The sequence below is a fragment of the Podarcis bocagei genome (genome assembly GCF_964188305.1).
Source record: "Podarcis bocagei genome assembly, chromosome: 4".
Lineage (NCBI taxonomy): Eukaryota > Metazoa > Chordata > Lepidosauria > Squamata > Lacertidae > Podarcis > Podarcis bocagei.
Window position 1 is genome coordinate 14,679,853 of NC_138128.1, and position 21,183 is coordinate 14,701,035.

The window sequence follows — 21,183 nt, forward strand, 5'->3', positions numbered from 1 at the left end:
TCGTAAGAATAAAGGAATTAAGACTTAGTATCATTCCATGCTCAGGACAGCAATACTATTAACAAGTGTTAGGCGATTAATCTTACTTTGCAAGGGGGGGGGGGAATGGGTACCCTTCTCCTCAAGCACACAGCATAGTCAGTAAAATGCTCCAGAAGGAAAGTCAAAGGCCATCAGAGAACACCATTTCCATATGCCATGTATTTTCACACTTTGAAGCACAAAACAAAAGCAGCTGAAACTCAGCATTATATTTCTTTTTTTCTCCTCGAACAAGCACAGCTCCATGACATTCTGTAATCTGCATGCAAAACACACACAGAGACACACACACACCCTCCCCCCGCCGAAGTCAGTACAACTGTGAAACTTTTAAGTTAAAAAAGGCAGCCAAGCACACAGTTGAAAAGGAAAGGGGGGGGGGGAATCTCATGCATAAAATAACAGTAGAAGGAAACAAGAGAGGAGATGAAAGGTTCATGTTGGTACCTAGAGCATGGGTAGGCAAGAGGCATGCGTCGTCTCACAGAAAAGTTGAAACATTTGTATTTTAAAAGCTCTGCTTCTTTCGACTTTTTCTCTCTCTCTCTCTTCCGAGTGACTGCATGCTAGTACGTCAACCCGAAATCTGCACTGTGGAAAAGGATGCTACCTTTGCATCTAGCAAGTTAAATGGAAATTGGATGGCTGAGCTGAAGGTCTCTGTGAGAAATATCACCAACCCATGAGTGAGCATGAGACTTTTTACTTAGAAATAAAAGCAAAACAACCTTCTTGTACAATGGGAGGGAAAACACCTACAAGGTGCTGGAAGTCTCAAACCATGTATCTCACTCTATGCACATCTACTATATCTTGTCAAAAGCAACTGTCTGGTGCTCTCAGCGCTACCAGTTGAGATGGGCAGAAGGTGGTATTGCAGATACAGAATACCGATAGGCTTCTTATGAAGGTGCCACCTTTGGCCTGAGATATTCAGCTAAACAACAACTTCTTCTTCTTCTTCTTCTTCTTCTTCTTCTTCTTCTTCTTCTTCTTCTCCTCCTCCTCCTCCTCCTCCTCCTCCTCCTCCTCCTCCTCCTCCTTTACAAAAATAACAGCTGCTATGAACATACAAATCTGACTTAGACTGAGCCATATCCTTATTGGTTTAGCACACTGTGGTCTACTATGGATGGTGGAAGCTCTCTGTGGTCTCAGGCAGAGATCATTCATAGCACCCAAGAGACTGAACCAGGGTCTGAACCTGGAATGTCCTGCATGCAAAAATATCATAGTCAATTTATTTACCTACCACATCCCCCCCCAAAATGCATCTGGGTTCAAGCGGTGTTAGAAACTGAGATATGAAAACTACGAGCTAAATGGCACCTTAAACCTGGGTTATGGGCACAACAACGGAATGTCCAGGCGCACTTTTTTATAAGAATACAAAGCTGAAAATGAATGAACTGCAGCTAAAATATTATATTCATTTTTCACCTGGTCTAGTCCTTCCCCTGCCCCCCCCCAATATTCTTTAGAGGGTCTCTTCTCCAGTCCTCAGAGAGCAGCTGGAAGTGGGGAGGCAGAAAAAGGTCCTTTCCTTCTACTCTGCAGTTTCAATCTGAAATCTTAGGCGCAGTACTTAGGCACCCAGAGCTCAGGAACTGTTCACGCTAATGAAATTCCCTGTCTCAAAAGGCGCCTAGAACAATGGGAGTTTTGAACACTGCAAGTGGTTCACACAAAAAAAGTCTGAATAGCACAAAATAAAGCTGTGCCGTGCAGGTCATCAGTCTTGAGAGCCATCATAGACAGCATAGCCATTGCCTCCTCATCCTCTTGCTGCTACACCTATATGGGTTGGCTGTGCTTGGACCTGCCATTTCAAGAATTCACTTTGTGCCCCTTCTGCTTTGCTGTGCTCTGTCACCGACATGACCCTTCTCTAAAAACAGACACAGCTCCCACTCCCTGACCCTGAAAACCAAATTTTCCTCCAAACCATTTTTTTGAAAAGTGATCTTTTAGGAGGTCACGTAATCGATATTGCACATTACCAGTTACATCATGAACCTGAGAAAGTGGGCTAATTCATACACAAAACAAAGACTTTTCAGCCTCCACAAAGCTGATTCAGAGGAGATTTCTCTTCTTAATCAAGAGACTCTGCCAGGTCCAACCTCCCACCAGGACAAGCTGATGATTCTCATTAGTGCTAATGGGAAAATGGACCCACATGGCAGTTTGGGGGAGAAAGAGCATTTTGCATCTCATCAAGGCGCTATTGCAGAAACAAGAGAACCACTGTACATGAGTGGGGAATTCCTAATGAACTCTGAACTCATTTAATTTCTGTGTGCTGCTTGGTCTACCATTACTAAAAACATAAGTCCATCCCTTTTAATCTAGCTTTAAAGCCACCAGTGTTAAAAAAAAAAAAGGAGGATGTGCCACATTTTAACCTTTCATGAATTTGATGGTGGCGCCTGCAGGAATGCATTTAAAAATGCCTAATCACACGGGCAAGACATCTCTGTAGCCATATGGGTGGATTTTAATTATTTTGGAGCACACAATTATTTTTCCATTTAATGATGCAGCAAAGCAGACATTTGTATTCTTTTAAAAGGAATGAAAGTCTTGTCCAAAAGCTGTGCACGGTCAGACAGAAAGAAGTTAAATTGCACTGAGCCTTATCTATCAGCTGCTTTGCAAACAGAATAACCTAGCAGGCACTGTTTTTAATCAGCACTTCTCCCTTACGTTCATGACTATCCATTCCCATACCTCATATAAAAAGGAAATTAATATTTACAACAAAACTGCCATAGCCTTTAAATTTAACTAACTCCAACAGGAAAGATAAGCATTCGGAAAGTTTTTTGGTGTCTGGGTTTTGGAAGCAAAGACGTCATTGGAATTTACTCAGAAAGCAATGGCCAAATGAACTGAACAAGCTTACTTAGGAGTAAGCCTGCAATCCTGTGCATGCTTGCTTAGCCTGCAGTCCCAGTTAGCCTCACAGAGCTTTGTCTATCTTAACAAGCCTTTGTTATTAATCACATGTTAACCGTACTTTTCCTCAAAATCTCACAGGGCAATGAATATGCTGTAAACCAGATGAGGGTAGCCAATGGGTCTCAAAACCTTGGTGAGTTAGGAACCTTCCCTCCATGTGAAGACAGGCTATGGTGGATTGAGCAGGCGAGACCAATAATGGGTTCAATGGTCAAGAGGCTTCTATGCATGCTGTAGATGGAAGTGAGGGACAGATGAGGCTCATCAAATTGGGAAGGTAGCCCATCTAGGAGATGGAAAACTCTTAGCCTAAACCTCTGCTGCCTTGTGGAATATCTTCAGGAGAAGAAAAAGCTAAGAAGTAAACCCTACACAAATCTGGAGTGGAGTTGTGAAGACGTTTGGTGCAAATGTATTGCTCTGATTTTGATTTTGATTTTGGATCCCATCAGTGAGTCCAAGAGGGGGATCTTGTCATCTGGGCAGCCCAGGACCTCCACACACACTGCCCATGTTTGCACCCTGAGATCACTTTGGTGCTGCTAACACAGCAGTTTGACTTCACACTCCATTGTCTCTTGAGATAGATGGATGCCAGTAAGGAGAATGTATATGCAGCTATCCCATTTTACCCAAACTACAACTTAAGTTAGGCTGTAGAACTGTGGCTCTTACACTAGTGGATGGGTGATTTTTAATGTTGCACAGCAGAGGAATACAGCTAAATTCATGCTAGCCGAAACACGTCCTGCAACAGGTTGCATAATTTAATATGCAGCAAAGTTAACATCAGCCTGTTTATGTAATAATGGTCCACTGGTGCAAAACATTTCACCAGTGGAGCCACAGGTGATGATGAAGAAAATAGCAATGATAAATGTTACATTGCACTCATAAGAATAGAAGGCTACTAAACACTTACTGGATGGCAGTGAAAAACCTCATCTGCCTGTATTGAGGACAACAATGCCAAAACAATAAAAATGAGAAGGGTCAGTTTTAGGACTGAGCTGTGACATTTCTAACTCTATGCATGTGGGAATTCCACAGCATTTTGCTCTCCCGAGTTACCCCCTTTCCTTCTCACTTGCAGGAGCACTCCAACCCATAATCAGAGTTAATTAAGCTAATTGCTGGCTGTGACAGTATTATTTCACTATGCTTTGCCCAACCCCAAATATCCTTTGTTCTTCTCCTCCACCACCCCCTGTATCAATAGCCAGCAGAAGAATAAGCTATAAAGAACCAAGTCTTGCTCCCATCTCTCTTCCCCTTCAACCCTATACAGTACTAGATGCAACATTGTCTTACATTGAATGTAACTAAGAGACTCGATGATTTAAAAAGAGAGAGAGACATTGCACATTCTTTTATAAATCAAGAAAATCCTTAATAAAAAAAATATTTCAAGAGAGAGCGCAAAGGAGGATTAAGGAAATTTGATGAGGCATGGGAGAAACTTTATACGCTGCAGGAAGCGACAAGTGAACTCCTGAGTTGTGCTTGCACATTATTGTCTTTGTGAACTTTTGCTCTAACTCAAGGAAGGAATTTGCACACTTTCCCTGGGATGAAATGCACAAGCAGCAGTTTCTGCATCTCACCATGAAGGAGATGACCAACTGCTCCTTTTGCATGTTACGGTGGTGAAACAGACATGCAAACCATCTTGTACATTTGCTTCAAGACACTTCCTGCAAAATGCATGCAGGCCTATGAAGCTGCCTGCTTCCAATCAAATCAGACCATTGGTCGATCTAGCTCAGAATTTGACAGGCAGGAGCTCTTCTGGGATCAAGGCAGGAGTCTTTCCAAGCCCTTTCTGAAGAGACAAGGCACAAAACCTGGGACCCCTTTGCACGGAATACACATGCTCCTACCAAATCAATCCCTGGTTGAGACAGCTAAGTGACAACGGCTCCCCCCTCACCTCCAACCCTGCTCTCCTGTCTTTACGACCAAGACAAATTCAGGTTTTCCCATCTCTGTACATTTCCCTATCCCTTCATCTCTGTGCCAGATAACATTACACACACTGAATTGCTGTCTGCCATGCATCTGTTAAAAATGCAGGAGTTCTGCTGGGAGAAAGCAAAGCTGAATAGAACAGTGTGGCACATGGAGTAGGCAACCTGATTTTACACCCTAATACAGTGGGGTGGGATCAACCATGCCTGCCAATTCTGGACAGCAGAAATCACTTGGAGCTCACTGCTGCCCTAGCCCATTCACAGAGCAGTCAAGCTGCCCAAAAATAATTTGGGGGTTTGCTTGTTTATTTTGTTTTGCTTGCAGCAAGGAGAGAGCAGGTAAGGAAGGAGCGGATGCCTTGACAGCCCTGTCTCTTGAAGAGGGCAGAGGGTCAGTCTGCACTGTCCTGCGTTTCAGGTGTGATTATTTCTCAGGTTATCACCACAGTTGCTTTCATCATACACTGCTTTCCCACATCTATGCTTTGAATATATCCAAGAGAAGGCCTTGGAACCTTGGTGTGAAACTTATCTCCCCCTTCTGAACGCCATTATACTGGATGCAACCAGCAGTGGCTGCAGACAGGGTGGCATTGCTCAGGTTGCTATGGGTTACCAAGAAAGGGAGGGGAAAGGCAACAGGGAGCCAATTAGGACCACAGCAAGCAAGGAGGGGAGTTTTTAATCCTTTTATCCTTGAACCTATAGAATCATAGAATTGTAGCGTTAGAAGGGACCCTGAGGATCATCTAGTCCAACCCCCTGAAATACAGGAATATGCAGCTGTCCCTTACGGGGATCGAACCTGCAACCTTGGGATTATCAGACCATGTTCTAACCAATTGAGCTATCCAAGCTTGAAGACCCACCTGCTTTAACTGTTTTAATTGCTGATTGTGCTGTTTTACTGCACCATCTAATTTGTGAAATTTTATGTTAACGTTTTGATGGAATTGGGGTGTTTGTGTGTTTTACTTATATGTTGTTGTGGTTTGGGAAATGGTTTTATACATGCAAACTGCTTAGGAGATACTTTGGCAATTGAGCTATTTGTCTCTGTGCATGTGCTCCTGCAGAAAGAGGGCAAATGGGTGATTGGGCTAGCTGAGATCATCTATGTGACTTATGTAGAAGGCATTGCTTGGGTTCTCGGTTTGGCCTTGTTTAACACCACTAGTTTTGCCATGCAGCTCAGTGTGCATAGTGCCACAGTTGCATCCGGTACTTGATTCCTGATTGGCTGGGATCACTTTGGAAAGGAGAAGGATGCCCTAACTCAATCTTTCACAAAGATACTTGTCATTAAAATCCTCAGCCTTCTCACAAGATAGGGGTGGTTTTATTTATGATGGGGTGAGTTGGTTCAAAAGTGTAATAGGTGAACATTTGACACAGGTCTACTGCAAGATTTCCCGGTGCGTGCAAGACTCTATCCTGGCATCTTTTGAATTGTTCTGGGAGGGGATCCTGTGATTTTTGGAAGCTTATCAAGTGTTCCTTGTTGAGATCAGTAATTGTGAACAAGCATGCCCAATAAACATCTTGCCCGCCAATATTGGACTTCCCCTGTAATGCGCAATCACAGAGTAACACTGAATGTGAGATCTCATAAACCTCACAGTCCTTTACAGAGCTTAGCAGACCTATGACAGCTAGGTAGATGCGGAAATCATTCTTTGATGGTAGCAGCTTTGGGGATTGCTGCTCTATCCAGTTGGCTCATTCACAAAATGCTAGGGAGAACAGCTTCAGCAGAAATACAAAGGCAGCATGGTTAGCAGACTTGAAGAATCCAGATATATGCCAGGAACAGACATTTGCTTTCTGAGAAACCTTCAACACTATTGCAACATGTATTTTGAAGGCTTTTTTTTGGCTACTAGATGATGCCGTGTGTCTGACATCTATTTGGCTACCTGAAGCTTTTATGATGAGCAGAAAAAAGTGAAAGCAGCACACTCTCTGGCAAACCCAGCAGCAAAGCATGGAAATGTGGCATGATGCCATGTTATCCACACAGCTGCCTTCCCAACTCCCACCCTAAATTCAAAGCTGCTGTAGATTTCCCCAGCTGAAAATTCTGTTTCCTGCATTTCCTATCAAATGCTTGAAGTCACAAAGTCAGATTTTGCCTGAACAAAATCGCTCCACTCCACAGCCTGTCACATTGAGAGGCATGTGTGTCCTCAAGACTTGATTACCTTAACACACTGTGGGGGGGGGCTGCCCTTGTATCTGGTCCAGAAGCTTCAAATAGCACAAAATGAATTGGACAGACTGCTCAGAGGAGCAGGCCACTGGCATCATGTTGCCCCTCTGTTGAGTTGAGCTGCAGTGGTTGCCGATTTGCTGCTGGGCCAGGTTCAAGGTACTTGTGTGAATTCACAAAGCCCTAAACATATATGGGGTAAGGCGATCTTACAGGTAAACTGGACCCAAGTTGTTAAGGGCTTTACATACCAATAGTAACACATTGAACTTGGTCCAACAGCAAAATGGCAGCTGATGCTGATGAGCACAGGTGTTCTTTGCTAACAACGCCTCAGTCCTCTCAGCAATCATGCTGCAGAACTCTGCACTAACTGCAGCAACTCAATCAAGTGCAAGGGAAGCCCCACACAGAGTGCATTGCAGTAATCTGCTCTGGAAGTAACCAATGCATTAACTGCCGTGGCCAAGTTTTCCTGGTCTACTTCTGGCCATAGCTGGCAAACCAGTCACAGGTGGTAAAAGGTGTCAGGGACCGTGTTGAGGAGGGCTGCACTGAGGAGGAATGGTGGGAGCCTCTCCCTGCTCCGCATCAGGATCCTGAATGTTCCCAGGAGCAGGAGGACAGTATAGAATTGGAACAGTGGTTTGCAGAGGGACATAGTTCAGAAGACAGAAGCTAGGAAGTACTGGATGGGGAACAGCTAGGAGGAGAAGCACTGGGAGAGAGAGTTATCAGACTCACTTTCTCTGGAAAGTGTTCATCCGCTCAGCCCAAGGTCAAGAAGAGCAGATAAGGTGGCAGCACAGAAAGCACAGCGGTTATGAGATCAGGTTACAAGACATGGTATGACATGGGTGACTAGGGAGGAAGTGGGCGGAACCCTTAATTGGGAGCACCTTCATTCCTAGGAAATGGATTCTTTGTTCTCTTGCTGTGATCATTAAAGTTTCAAACTGGTAAGAAGTCTCCTTTCTCTTTGTTCTGCTTATCTACAGCTGAAGGGGGGAGGAAGTCGATTTCCTGAAGCCTGATGGCAGGCTACCTGACCCTGTAGTGACAGGGCTAGATCCAAAAGCACCCGCAAACTGTGAACCTGCTCCTTCAGGGAGAATGGAACCCTCTCTGGGATAGGCAATTGACCAATTCCTCAGACACAGGAGCTACTCACCCACAGTACCTCTGTCTTGCCCGGATTCAAGTTCAGCTTGTTTTCCCCTCATCCATCTCACCATTGCATCCAACCTCTGTGCTTAGTACTCATCTGCCCCTGCCCCATATTTCAAGATCTAAATACCATAAGGTCTGGTAACCCTAAAGAGGAATTGCCTACTACCATGGAGGGGAGGTATATAATATTGGCACTTTCATTGCTTGCTTGCTGCCATTGTTGAAGTGCCATCTGTGGTGATTGCTGCTCATTAGACTACCGGTGAGGTTCATTACAGTCTTTGAGCAAAGTGCAGCTTGGTGTCAGAGATGCTGATTCAACATCTGAACAACTCCATCTGTCTAGAAGCACCCTTACAAAAGTTTTTTTCCCCCAATTTGAACTTCCCCCTGCACCTCGGCTGCCCGAAGACATCTATTTTAGCAGAGAACAGCCGATATAATTACACTCTGTTTACACTGTATTCAAAAGGTAATGCATTAAGTACATGGCTGTAAGGCAGTTTTCTGTAAATACATCACTCTTAGATAATGGTATTAAACACAAACACGGGGCAGGGGGGGGGACCTTGAGTGCTACTGTAATTATGCTGGGATAATTTTTTATAGCGCAGTGTTGTAACATGGGGGAAATTACTTGATCCCAAACTGAATTCCTTTCAACCCTAGACCTGGGAAGTGGGGCGGGGGCAGGGAATGAAACCATTTCATCTGCTGCATGAAAGCATCACCTGAAAGAAGTGTTTCTCTATAAATAAATTTAAAAAATCTGTTTATCAGAACTTCCGAGGTCAGTGCAGGATAAGAGGCAGCAGGCTGCTGAAAGAACCATAACATGATGGATCTTTTCCCACAGAGTCATACACATCCTCTCTATATTGTTTCATATTATCATGTTTTGTGTTATTTATATTCTGACTTTGTGTTGTGAAGCACCCTGAGATCTACAAGTACAGGAAGGTATACAAATTTAAGAAAATAATAGTAGTAGTAATAATAATAATAATAATAATAATAATAATGTCATAGAACTGTAATGCAGGAATCTCAGCCAAAGCATCAATGGCAGGTGGTCATCCAACCTCTGCTTAAAATCATCCCATGAAGGATGGTCCACCATCTCTCATGACAGTCTGTTCCACTGTCAAACAGTTCTTACAGCCAGAAAGTTCTTCCTGATGTTTAATTGGAATCTCTTTTCTTCAATCAGGCCTTGGGATGATTAGCATCCTATATACCCTTTGTTGGTTCAGGTGTTTATTCTTCTTTTTATTACATATTGTGTGTACTTTTATGTTGTTAACTGCCCCGGGATCTGCAGATGAACAGTGGTATGCAAATTTAATATAGTAGTGGTAGTAATTTGAAGACAGTCATCATATCTCCATGATACTCAAGTTCCTTCTATACAGTGGTACCTCGGGTTAAGTACTTAATTCGTTCCGGAGGTCCGTTCTTAACCTGAAACTGTTCTTAACCTGAAGCACCACTTTACTTACACAAATGGGGGGATCTCTGTTTAATGCTCTAGGGAGCTGCTGCCAGCCAGAGTGGACCAAGGGCCATCAACGAGGCATTCCCAGGTTTCAATGTGCATATGGCACATCTTATGCTACCTGGAAATGTAAATATCCTCTCAAAATAGCCCAGTGTGTGAGAGATGATTTGTTCCCCCTGCTCAGTTTCCTCTTCATTATCTGAGGCACTCCTATGTTGAAGTTGCCCCCTTAAACACACCCACATTTGACTGACACCCACCTTCACTTCCGTTCTTAACGAAGGAGAGGTACCCAAAGCTTGTCTGCTCTTTTAGATATGGCAGCCATTTTGAGCTGTGCCACATCCCTGTGGCTGCCATTTTGTGTTATGCCATACCCCCCCCCACAGCAGCCATTTTGTGAACCGGACCAATAGTCCGACTAATGGTATATGGCATGTTCCTATGAATGTGCTGCATGGAAAGCATGGTCTTGGTTCCTCCGGTGGAAGAAATAAAATTTCACCTTTTCCACTGGAGCACTGTTTTAACAATGGTTCCTCTGCAATTACGAAAGGCCCACACTCCCTACTGCTCCAGCCCAGCAAGGCTTTCATTTGATTAAAGCAGCATTAACTTCTCTATGGATGAGTTAGCCATATGATCTGCTGATGTGTCCCTTTAATAAAGAAAATTATATTAACACACCATGAGGTATAAGAATTGCTTTATGTAATAGCTGCAGACATAAAAGCATTAAGCACATCATTAATAACCATCTGCCTTGGAAAACAGTGCCATGGGTAACATTGGGATCTCTTCTGTTTAGTACATAACCAAATCAACACTTTTTTTTCCTGAAGAAGGCTTGTATTTAAAAAGATTATCCCTCAAGGGCTTTATATTGGGATATAAAAGATGCCCAAGGGCTTCTATAAGCTTTTATTCAGAATCTTTATATGCTTTGAGGGAAGCTGTAAGAACTTCAGAAGTAGCCTGCTATGTAAGAGCTGAGACTCATACTATCCAGGAAGTGATTGCAGAGGTGGACCTACATTTTTGGAGCCCGGAAGGTTGAACTGTCATGGGTCCCCCTTGGCAACCAGCAACAAGGTCTGGGTAACCATGGCTACCGTCTTCAATGGGATAGTTCCATGACAGATCACCAACTTTTATAACATCTGTGCTAAAAAGGTAAAAGGACCCCTGACCATTAGGTCCATTCGTGACCAATTTTGGGGTTGTGGCGCTCATCTCGCTTTATAGGCCGAGGGAGCCGGTGTACAGCTTCCAGGTCATGTGGCCAGCATGACTAAGCCGCTTCTGGTGAAGCAGAGCAGTGCACGGAAATGCCGTTTACCTTCCTGCCGGAGCAGTAGCTATCTACTTGCACTTTGACGTGCTTTCGGACTGCTAGGTTTGCAGGAGCAGGGACCGAGCAACAGGAGCTCACCCCGTTGTGGGGATTCGAACCACCAACCTTCTGATTGGCAAGTCCTAGGCTCTGAGGTTTAACCCACACAGCCACCCGCGTCCTAAACATCTGTGCTACTGACTCTCAAACTTTGGGATGGTTGAAATAGATACAACAACAAAATAATCAAATGGAGTCATGCAATTCCGATTGGGTCTACTAGATCTATTTTTTAAAAAAGCAATGTGGACAAATGTTGTTTTTGGGGGCCCTCAGAATTAGGGTTCTGAAGCTTAAGATTCATTAGTTTCATGATCTGCACCTGGGTGATTGAGGTGACAGATGCCAGAAATGTGACTACTTCTCTTGCCAGAGTTTCCTGCCGCAAGCTCAGGCAACATGGAAAGAGGTAATCAAAGTGGAAAGAGGTAATCAAAGTTCAAGGGCACATTCCAGCCAGGCAAAGACAACCATGGTGGGAATGAAACAGTGAGGAGTGTGGTCTGAGGAGAAATCAAAGGGTCAATCTGAGAGGCCTGGAGGGCTGCACTCAACCCCAGGACTGAGGTTCTCCATTCCTAAAGATTATGAGTCTGGATGTGCTTCATTCACCAACACAAGGCTATTTTTGGTGACAAGTTCTTTGATCGTTTAGGAGAAAGCATGAAACAAAAACCCATTTGTTTGTTGATATGTATATCCCACTTCCTTCCCAAAAAGGATATCCATGGCAGCATGACAGTTGTGACTTATGTTTCTAAAAATTAATAGAAACCCAGGAACATTAACTCAGAGCCAACAGACCACCTGCTGGGTTCCAAAGGTGCTATGAAAGGTCTTTATCACAGAGTTAAGGGGAAAGTAGTGATGCTTTTGAATTATGGTTCTGGAGGACACTTGAGAGTCCCATGGACTGCAAGAAGATCAAACGTATCCATTCTTAAGGAAATCAGCCCTGAGTGCTCACTGGAAGGACAGATCCTGAAGCTGAGGCTCCAATACTTTGGCCACCTCATGAGAAGAGAAGACTCCCTGGAAAAGACCCTGATGTTGGGAAAGATGGAGGGCACAAGGAGAAGGGGACGACAGAGGACGAGATGGTTGGACAGTGTTCTCATAGCTAACTTGAGTTTGACCAAACTGTGGGAGGCAGTGGAAGACAGGAGTGCCTGGCATGCTCTGGTCCATGGGGTCACAAAGAGTCGGACATGATTAAACAACAACAAGTGATGGGGCCGGGGAGGCCTCCCTAGAGAGAACATTTCACAGTAGGGCTGCCATGGCCCAAACCACTACTTTTCTTTTTACTGTTACCCACGCAGGGAACATCAAAGCACACAGAGCAGGGCCTCTGATGCTGCTCTGCGATATACAGATTTACATATGAGATATTCATGCTTCAAGGTATCCCAGCCCCATCTCATTAAAGGCAAGTACCATCACAAATAAGCAGTATCTAAGTGGTTTCAAAGAGAAGAATCTACTCCAGCTTTCTCCTACCTCATTCAAAATCCCTTTCTTCTAAACATGACAATTTTCGATGTGGCATAGAATAGAATATATGAAAATGGGGAGAATGGCTATCCTCACCTCCAATGACCAAATTATAGACCTCTTTGCTGTTCAATTATAACTATTTTTCCAGGCATTCTGGTTTTGGGGTCATGCTCTTGAGACCTTAAGTATGCCTTCTTCTGCCAAGAACCACCATAGATTATTTTAAGCTGTTTCTTGGAAAGTGTGTCTGTAGTGTTGACTCTATGTGGATTTGAAAGAATTATTAAAGGCCATCAGCTGGTCTAGCTTTTACACTTTATTTATTAGAGACTCTCTAATGCTCTCCATCTTGTTGTGCTTCATCTGAGACAGAAGAAAGAGCGTACTTGATTTATACTTTGATGTTCCAGAGTGAACAAAACCAAGCAAACTAAAATGAATGCACAGCAAGCACTGTTTTAAGAAACGCTTGCAAATTTATGGTGATGTCTAGGAGAATGTTCAGTTTAATTTAGATAAAACATTTTAAATCTGTGCTACGGGCTGCCGGCTGCCGGGCCTTCCTTCTTGCCCTTGTTCGTTCTCTCTCTCTCTTTCTCGGCATCGTTTACAAGAAATCCTATGAATAAAAAATTCTACGGGTCCACAATTTTCAACAAATACATATGTGGGATGAACAAGACAACCAAGTCCTGTCAGGTGCCCATTAAACACCCTGGATTAGTCATTCAGAGCTATCACAGCTACCTATACCTCTTTCTGCTGAAACATTAAGTCTTGGAGGTTGCTACATATCATGTATATAGTAAGGGTGGATGAGAAATTATTTTCAGTATGCATTTAAAGCTGAATCTATCAGATTCACACTTTCCTAAACAATATGTGAAATGAAACACAGCCACCCTTACTTAGAAATTCACACACATTATATGATGCAGCTCTCCAGGCTAGGAACATGTACAAAAGCACACCTAAGAGGGAATAGTGTGCATAAAATAAACACATTTTGTAAAAATAGCAAACAAAAATGCATTATATATGGGTAAATTCCTTGCAAAAATGGGTGCATTAGTCAAATGCATTAAAAATGTGTTTATTGGGGAAAATTCACACTAAAATGCTGATGAATGTTCATGAGGATTTCTTTTTTTCTTAAATGCAAATTGCTGCAAAATGTGGAGAACTGGTAAAAATGAGAAAGTGAGAGAATGGAAATGATAGATTCTTCCATCCCTATAAATAGGCCTGTACCTCTGACTCCAGATAACGCTTAACGCTACTGATGAAGTGGACTGTAGTCCATAAAAGCTTATGCCACGATCAGTGCATTAGTCTTTAAGGTGCCACAAGACCCTTTGTTGCTTTTGCACATCTCAGCGGCTCGAGATAACGAAGAAGTGAAGGGCTGCTTCCCTGCCAGCAGGCTTTTCTGGCACTTGATCGAAAGCTCCAGCGCCACTCACTCACCACAAGGAGAAGCCAATTGTTCGGTGCAATGCAAAACACATATAGAATGTTACTTCCCGTGCCATATGTCATCTCCCTTTCACGCTGCCAGTTTGCCAGACGACAGCGAAAAAGAGAGGAAAGAAAGCCCCATGGAACTCTAAGTGAATACATATCAGCACAGCAAAAATATCCTAAATTGCATTTCTTGGTTTCTTTATATCTGCATCAGTAGAGCAAGGGAAGAGGAAAGCTGTAGAAAAACTGGCAAGCTGGGTGCTTCCAGCCATGGCATTTACTCTTGCGCAGGCATGGTTTCTTCGCTCACTTTTTTCAAGATGCAGTCAGTCAATCACCATTTTGCTGTTTCCCACCATGTTCCTGATACTATGCCTGTTTCCATTTGCATTGACCCTTCCTCTAAAGCCGGGGTGCATAGCCTTTTTCAGTTGGAGGAGACAGTGGCATGGGGAAGAGCTCAGAGCTCAGTGGTAGAGGGGTCATGGCACAGCAGTTTCATAGAATCAAGGAATTTTAGAGTTGGGAGGGACCACAAGGATCACCTCGTCCAATGCAGGAATATTTTGCCCATTGTGGGGCTTGAACCCACGACCTTGAGATTAAGAGTCTCATGCTCTACCGACTGAGCTATCCCAGCAGGATCCCCAGGACCACATTGCCTTCTGGGCATTCTTGCAAGGGATAGCAGGGCCAAAGGTAAATGCGGGCAGAGCAAGGAATGAATTTTTTACCTTTGGCCAACTGGCTAGTTTCTCCACACAGCCCTCTCTATCCTCTATCGAAACAAAGGACAGGCATGATCAGACTCCCGCCAGGCAAATACTCTCTTGTGGGATGGAAACAGGGCCAGTGAGGGGTTTGATCTAGGAAGAGGGGAGAGATGTGGCCTGGGGAGAGTCCCAGGGGCCAGGCAGAGAGCCATGGAGGGCCGCATTCCATTTTGGGGCCTGAGGTTCCCAGCATCTGGTCTAATGTTTCAATGAGAGTTTGTCTGCCAGTGGTGCAGAGGGAACATTAGAAGTTGTGCTGTATTAGTCGGATCGCTGAGCCATTTCGTGGAGAAGAGGTAATGGGGGAGAACCAGTGAGAATAACGAGGGGAAGGCATTTCATGCCACGCTAGGAGATGGAGCAAATCCTTGGCTGGCAACAAGAATGCTACTTGTGACGATCTGGGAGATCTCCCCCACTTCTCCTTTCCTGGCCTGTTTGTGGGGTGTTTGTGGGGCAGAATTTTAATAATGAAAATAACTCAGGGTGGCTTTCCACCGCTTTTCAAAACCTGGCATTTCCCTCACCCTTTGCAAGTGTGGAGGAGCACTACAGATTTTAATGGGGAAAACAGTGCTCTGCATGGCACCATGTTTAGCAATTTAAATCCATTTCCCAGTTGATAGCGGGACATGAGCGTCTCAGCGGTGTTGGAAGGACACAGCGTAGGAGCAGCCTGTGACTTTATCTTGATGGTACTGGATTAGGTTTGTGCATTCACCGTGATCACTGAAATTTATAGGTTGCAACATTTGGGGGGGGGCTTTTTAGTTTGAAGCGGGGAGGCAAGTAAGGGGGTGTGATAGAGGTGTATATTATGCATGATGTAGGAAAGGTGGATAGAGATAGGTTATTCTCTGCCTCGCAGAGTAAGAAAATCCAGGAGCATCCAGTGCAGCTGAATGAAGCTGGAGTTGCAAGATTCAGGACAGACAAAAGGAAATATTTCTGCTCGTCCCACCACTTTCCCCTGGGAAAACCTGCTGTTTACCGTTGAATTGGAGCAAACATCTGTCCCCCCCCCTCCCCTGCAGATTGACGTTTGTTCAGATTCAGCAGTAAACGGTGGGGTTTCCCAAGGAAAATGGCGGGACACATGAAAAATTATTATTATTATTATTATTATTATTATTATTATTATTATTATTATTATTATTATTATTATTATTAGTGAAGGCAGTTCACAAGATAAAAATACATGATAAAAGCACAAAATACATAACAACAACAACCCCAATAAGCCCCATTCCTCACACTCTCATCTCTAATACTGTAACAAATTATTGTGTTACACATATCCTTAAGAGTTTGAGTTTGTACTCTCTGTTTGAGTTTGTAACCTCTATTTGAGTTTGTAATCCTTGTCAGAATACATACTTTTGAATGGATTAGTTTTTGTTACAATTGACTATTGATTTGCGAGTAGGGACCACTCCCACTATTGAAACTTATATTGGCCAGAGTTCTTGGTGTGCTTTTTTCTTGGTACAATCTCAGAGATGCCATTCCTCTGAATTACATTTCCTGTAAATCACAAGCAGGCACCATTTGGGCACCCTAAAGTCCTGCTTGTGGGCTTTCCCACAGCCATTAAGTTGGCCACCAGGAGAGCAGGTTATTGGACTAAATGCTCCTTTGGTCTGATCCAACAGATCGCTTCTTAGGGTCTTATGGCTCAATTCCAACTAAATTAGCCGGACTGATTTCCCAGAGGGAAGTATATGCAAAATATATGTGCCAGGAACAAGCTTTTGAGAATCCAGAGTGATAGACATTATGCACTCCTACTATGAAGTATATATTGCAGGTAATCTATTCCAGGGTTCAGTTGCTGGCTTGCTCAGCTTAGTTACAAGGGTCTCAGGCAGCAGGATGGGGGAAAGAAAGGCTTTCTTAAGGCTGCCTTAAGATCTGAGAACTGCTGCAAGTCTTAATATATAGTAGTAGCCCAGATGCTTAGGACTGTGCTGCATGGCTTGCAAAATTTGCACCCCAAAGAGCTAATTTAAAAATGAATGTTAATTTCCCATGAGGGAAAATTGTGTACTTCACAGCCTCCAGCTTCCTGCAAAACACACATTTCCCAGGATTGATGGAGAAAATAAATACTGTTTTCATGATGAATCATGTTCAGTGCCTGTCAGTGAAGCTATTTTGAAGTTCATTTTCCCCCTCCAAACCCTGTCTTGCCAACCACATTTCCAGAAGATGATAAGGTGCATAGCTCAGTAAACATCTGGGTATATCGAGAATCTGGATTTTGAACTCAGGTTTTAGAACAGATAAAAGAAATTTTAAAAAATGTAAAAAGTCTGGGAAAACCGACTGGGGCCTGTGAGTTTCAACGTCATCCTGTTCAAAAGGGGCCTTAAATCCTGTGGAAAACTACACAGGAATGCCTCACGCCAGGTGTGAAGAACCTTTGGCTCTCCAGATGTTGAACTGCAAAACCCATCAGCAAGTCTGACCAAGGATGATGAGAGGTGCTGTTCAGCAGCATCTGGAGGGTCAAAGGTTCCCCACCCCTGCCTTATACCTAGTTAAACCACTTGCCTATCTTGCCCAGGAAGATGGTAAGGAGAGCCTGATGAGTCAGATCAAATATCTATCAAATCCCACATCACCACAGTGGCCAACCAGACTCCATAGCTCAGCAGCAGAGCTCATGTTGGGTATGCATAAAGTCCCAGACACTGGAGAGCCAAAGGTGGTTGGAATAATAATAACATTCATTCATTCATTCATTCATTCATTCATTCATTTGCCGCCCATCTGGCTGGGCCTCCCCAGCCACTCTGGCCAGCCTGCAACAAAACACTAAAATACAGTAATGCATCAAACATGAAAAGCTTCCCTAAACAGGGCTGCCTTCAGATGTCTTCTAAAAGTCTGGTAGTTGTTTTTCTCTTTGACATCTGGTGGGAGGGCGTTCCACAGGGCGGGTGCCACTACCGAGAAGGCCCTCTGCCTGGTTCCCTGTAACTTGGCTTCTCGCAGTGAGGGAACCACTAGAAGGCCCTCAGTGCTGGACCTCAGTGTCTGGGTAGAATGATGGGGGTGGAGACGCTCGTTTAATAGCCATTCTAGACTAGATCAGGCATGTCCAAAGTCCGTTTTGAGGGCCTAATCCAGCCCATCATTCGGTTTAATCCAGCCCCTGCCTGTGGGTAAAATCCTCCCCCCCCCAAAAAAAAAAAGCTCAACAACTTTGGTCGGCCCTGACTTCATCAAATGTTCACTTCATCAAATCTGGCCCTCTTTGAAAAAAGTTTGGGCACCCCTAGACTAGATGGAAAACAGTTTGCCCAGGGAGAGGGAGATTGGGAAGGAATGTGGCATTAATCCTTTCCCCCCAGGCTACCTGTGCATGAGCAATTAATGTGCCTGAGGCAATGTACACATTAGCAGCTTGAAATGCAGCGAGGTCATTTTCCCTCTTTGCATTTCAAGTTGCATTCTTACATTGCTGTACAGAGCAGAGAGCCACTGACCAGGTCTTCACTCAGTGCCCGTTCCCTCATTTGTTTCCCCATGCCACATTCCAGTTTGCTGTGGCTGTCATCTGCCCAAGTGCTGTCATCCAAACATGCTCCCATGTTCAAATCGGATGGGAGGTGGCCTGAGGGAAAGCACATCAAACAGGAATATTGCTCAAGAAGCTACAGCATACTTATGGATTGTGGGTAACGCCATGTGTAAAGGTAAAGGTACTACTGACCATTAGGACCAGTCGCAGATGACTCTGGGGTTGTGCGCTCATCTCACTCTATAGGCCGAGGGAGCCAGGGTTTGTCCGCAGACAGCTTCCGAGTCATGTGGCCAGCATGACTAAGCCGCTTCTGGCGAACCAGAGCAGCGCATGGAAACTCTGTTTACCTTCCCGCTGGAGTGGTACCTATTTATCTACTTGCACTTTGACGTGCTTTCAAACTGCTAGGTGGGCAGGAGCAGGGACTGAGCAACAGGAGCTCACCGGATTGGAACTGCCGACCTTCTGATCGGCAAGCCCTAGGCTCTGTGGTTTAGACCACAGCGCCACCCCAGAGGTGGGAGTGCGCTGGAGCGGTAATGTGGACCCAGCCTGATTCTTGCTCTTTAAATTGAGGACAGGGCAAGTGGGTGACTCAGGACCACACCACACCCCAAAGAGGGCTTTTACACAGAACTGGGATTCAGCAGGTACCAAACTCCTTTTCCGCCCCATTTAGAAGCCAGATGAAAACCTGAATATTCACTCAGGCTTTTCAAAATTGTAACGCCAGCTGGATTTTTGTAGATGCTTTTGCACTTTTATGACGAATTGTGATTTTCTTTCGGTTTATTATTTATAATTGTAGTTTTATGGTTTCCTACTCCAAGACCCTCATATAAAGGGCAAGCTGTACATAATTTAAAGAAGGAAAGAAGAATCAGGTGTGTTAATTGTTTCTGCCTTTCCTCTAGTGAGCGCAGAGAAGATAAGAGAATATGATGACAAATTCAACTAGTTGTGGAGCATGAATTGAGTTTGTGAATGGGCTTCTTAAATTAATAATTTGTCCCCTTCTAAATATATATGTGTGTGTGTTTTATATATTGGTCCGTATTCATTTTTGGCTTGTGGGTTTGTTGGCAATTCTGATGTAATCTGCATCAGTTTGGTATTTCTGTGCCTTCTCTTGTTGTTCTTTTGTTGTTGCTCTTGATGATTTGCATTCCTTTTTAAATGTCCTGATCTAGCAACTACAAATGTTAAATTTCAATTCTTTTTTTAAAAAAGCGTTTATATTTATGAGTTACTGTGCATTGATTTTGCACTGAGATATTGTAAAATAACCTTTACAATCAATAAAAATTCTCTATTAAAAAAGCAACATATATATTTATCACACTGGATAAGAGGACCAGAAAGCTATGGGAAGACTGTAGCTCAGTCATAAACCATCTCTGCATGCAAAAGGTCCCAGGTTCAATCTTTGGCATCTCCTGATAGTGTGGGAGATAATTATGCCTGAAACTCTGGGGAGATGCTGCCAGTCAGTGCAGACAGCACTGAGTTGGATGGAGCAACAGCATCACTCAGTAGAATGCAGTTTCCCATGTTACTATCTATGTTTTAATGCAAGATAATTTAAAACAGGGTGAGAGAATAAAGCAAACCAGAATTTAGTATGGAAACAAGCTCACCTATTCAGAGGCGTGTTTCTCAAGCAAAAGTCTGAACGGTGATCACATGATCCCAGCTGATAGCTAACTTGATCTAGTCAAATGAGATATCATTAGGGGGCTAATAGTGTCAGAGAACAGCAAAGGAAAGGAGCTGGGGAGTGTAATTAAAGACTCTTCTCGATTTATAGAAATGCATTATGGAGAACGTGTCAATGCGAAGTTCCAACAACTGAATTCTATTTTCATGTCATGCCCATTTAGCTGAAAGGCACCCCACTGCTCGCTAGCTAATACATCTTGAAGCCTGCACTCCTGCACAAAAATAAAAGGCGGGGATGACAAAGAGTTGTGTAATCTCAGAAATATCAAAGTCAAAATATCCTGGCCTAACGCCAGATCACACCAAGTCAGTACAGTTTTATAATATGCCACATTATGCGACCTTGTTTGAGGATTTCATTAATCTGGAGTACAAAGCAGAGCTAAATGTCAACCCCAAAGCCCAGAGAACTGTAATTGAGAGGGCGAGGGAACTTCAGATCAGAGCCGCTCTGCCATTTTTGCCTAAATGATCAAAACAAGTAGAAATAAATAAGTGGGGGGAAAGCGGATTTGCAAACGAAGTTTCTCAACCCAACTTCTGATGTATTCTCTCTTGTGCTCAGGTTCCCATGGGCATCTGGTTGGCCACTGGATTAGCTGGGCCTTTGGCCTGATCCAGGAAGGCTCTTCTTATGTTCTTATGCTCTAATAATAATAATAATAATAATAATAATAATAATAATAATAATAATAATAATAATAATAATAATTTATTATTTATACCCTGCCCATCTGGCTGGGTTTCCCCAGCCACTCTGGCCGGCTTCCAAAAGAATATTAAAATACTGTGATACATCAAACATTAAAAGCTTCCCTAAGCAGGGCTGCCTTCAGATGTCTTCTAAAAGTCTGGTAGTTGTTGTTCTCTTTGACATCTGGTGGGAGGGCGTTCCACAGGGAGGGCGCCACTACCGAGAAGGCCCTCTGCCTGGTTCCCTGTAACTTGGCTTCTCGCA

At 43.7% G+C, this 21,183-nt stretch overlaps 1 protein-coding gene across 9 annotated transcripts in view; it reads right to left on the reverse strand.

The window, feature by feature from the left end:
- Window positions 1-21,183, reverse strand: part of NLGN1 (neuroligin 1) — a 648,973-nt gene that overhangs the window by 307,141 nt on the left and 320,649 nt on the right. The window lies entirely within an intron of this gene.